Below are 2,696 nucleotides of genomic sequence, written 5' to 3' on the forward strand. Positions count from 1 at the left end.
TTGACTAGACGGACCTTTGTTGGCAAAGTAATGTCTCTGCTTTTTAATATGCTATCAAGGTTGGTCATAACTTTCCTTCCAAAGAGTAAGCGTCTTTTAATTTCATGGCTGCAATCAGCATCTGCAGTGATTTTGGAGCCCCAAAAAATAAAGTCTGACACTGTTTCCACTGTTTCCCCGTCTATTTCCCATGAAGTGATGGGACCAGATGCCATGATCTTTGTTTTCTGAATGTTGAGCTTCAAGCCAAACTCTTCACTCTCCTGTTTCACTTTCATCAAGAGGCTTTTTAGTTCCTCTTCACTTACTGACGTAAGGGTGGTGTCATCTGCAGCTGTGGAGGCTTTGGGACGCCCCACCTGGCTGGCACAGGACACAGAGCCGCAGGGCAGGGGGGGCGAGATAACTGGCTGGTGGGGTTACAGACACAAGCAAGGGGTGGGGGATGCGGGTGCAGGAGGAGCCCACCTCTGCGCACTGTACCTGCACACTGACCTAGTGACTTGACACATTTGTCACCAGGGGTGGGTGGCAAATACACAGCGCATGACCTGTTCTACCATAAACCTAATGAGTTTTCCAAAAGAAGCTGGCTGCTGTAGTTTTCCCACAGGTGCCCTTGGCCACGCAGCAGCCTCTGTCCCATGGCCTGGGAAATTACAAGGCAGCCCCCCCGACACACTGAGATGTGCATATTTTTGGGTTTCTGGGAAGGTCCCCACCAAAGTGACCGTGGAGCATCAAGTTTCAGTCACAGCTCGAAGGCAGACGTTACATTTTTAACAAGGACGGAAACAGTGACACCTAACACCGGGTGTTATGGAGGCGGGTCTGCTGCAGAACATGGTGAGTGGCTGACAGGGTCTTCTCACAGGCCACCTTGAGGTTGTTAGGGGTGCTTGTGTATCCACGCCAAGAGCATGGTGGTGAAGCTGTCCCCAGTGCCGACGAAGATGGCGTCCACCTTGTCCATCTCCCTGGGGATGCGCTGCGTTACGGTGGAGCCATCAGAAGTCCGTGTCCTCTGGCTCCCCAGCGCCATCAGGTAGTCAGTACCTCTCGGGGACAGCAGGTCGGAGCTGGTGATGACCACCGTGTTGGGCCCCGTGGAGTATAACTTGTCCATAACCTCTAAGACTTCTTCCTGGCTGTGGGTCTTTCTCCAGGTCAGCAACTCAGCCTCAAACTGGTTGGGGGTGATGATGTCTGCGACTGGCACCACCTTCTCTCTGTAAACGGGAAGGAGGTCCTCTGGGGATGTACATGGCCCATTCTCCATTATGCTGGTCTCCAATCACGGGGTCGCACATGTAAATGAGCCTGGAGTTCTGCTGCTAAAGCTCCCTCAGATGTTCACCACCATGACCAGGAAGGACTTGTCTCGCCCATAGCCCCTGAGAATGTAGTCATCCTGATTGGCGTTGTTCAGCTTCAGCTCCTAGACAGATCAAAGCTGGTCTGGGTTTGGCACTTGGCCCTTCCAATGTGAGTAGCCTGTGTGATTTGAAAACTGGACAGAGTTTACTGCATCAGCCTCAAGCCTCAAAACCTGTAAGGAATGTGGCCGACTGATTGCTCAGGTAGCTGGGGTCACTCCTCCATGCCGCTGGGCAGCAGGCTGCCCAACACCTCCCCCCACCTCGCTCCCCCGCACTTCTTGGACTCCAGTCTGCTGTTGTCCTGCTCCACACAGGCCCTCCGTTTGGAGGACAGGCTGCCTCCCTCTCTGTAGACTTTTTGATGATGGCCATTCTGACTGGTGTGAAGTGATAGCTCATTATAGTTTTGATTTGCATTTCTCTAGTAATTAGTGATGCTGAACATCTTTTCATGTGCTTTTTAACCATCTGTATGTCTTCTTTGGAGAAATGTCTTTATATCTTCTGCCCATTTTTTTTATTGGGTTGTTTGCTCTTTCTGTTTTGAGCTACATGGGTTGTTTGTATGTTTTGGAGATCAGTCCCTTGTTAGTTGCTTCATTTGCAAATATTTTCTCCATTCTGAGGGTTTTCTTTTCATTGTGCTTATAGTTTCCTTTGCTGTGCAACATTGTAAATCAATTATACCCCAATAAAATGTTTAAAGAATGTACCTTGAGAAATGAGCGGATAAAAAAGAAGTCATACATATATAAAATGGAATACTATTCAGCCATAAAATGAATGAAATAATGCCTTTTGCAGCAACATGGATGGACCTAGAGATTAACATACTAAGTGAAGTAAGTCAGATAGAGAAAGACAAATATCATATGATATTGCTTGTATGTGGGATCTTAAAAAAGTGGTACAAATGAACTTATTTACAAAACACGAGTAGAGTCACAGATGTAGAAAACAAACTTATGGTTACCAAAAGGGAAAGAAGAGGGAGGGATAAGTTAGGAGATTGGAATCAACATATACACAGTACTATGTATATAATAGATAACTAATAAAGAACTACTGTATAGCACAGGGAACTCTACTCAATATTCTGTAATCACCTATATGGAAAAATAATCTAAAAAAGAGTAAATATATGTATATGTATAAGTGAGTCATTTTGTTATACACTTAAAACTAACACAAGATTGTAAATCAACTATACTCCAATAAAATTTTTAAAAATAAATAAATAAAATAAGAAGACTATCAACAATTTATAATAGTTTATGACTCTGGTTCAATCCCTGGTTGCAAAGACCCCTAGGAGAA

The 2,696-nt window shown here is 45.5% G+C and overlaps 1 pseudogene; it reads right to left on the reverse strand.

The window, feature by feature from the left end:
• Nucleotides 1-804: 804 nt before the first annotated feature.
• On the reverse strand, nt 805-1,751 carry LOC129563984 (pyridoxal kinase pseudogene; annotated as a pseudogene).
• Nucleotides 1,752-2,696: the final 945 nt, after the last annotated feature.

Source organism: Moschus berezovskii, chromosome X (genome assembly GCF_049115385.1).
Source record: "Moschus berezovskii isolate FMDL1 chromosome X, NW_MosBer_1.0, whole genome shotgun sequence".
Taxonomy (NCBI): Eukaryota; Metazoa; Chordata; class Mammalia; order Artiodactyla; family Moschidae; genus Moschus; species Moschus berezovskii.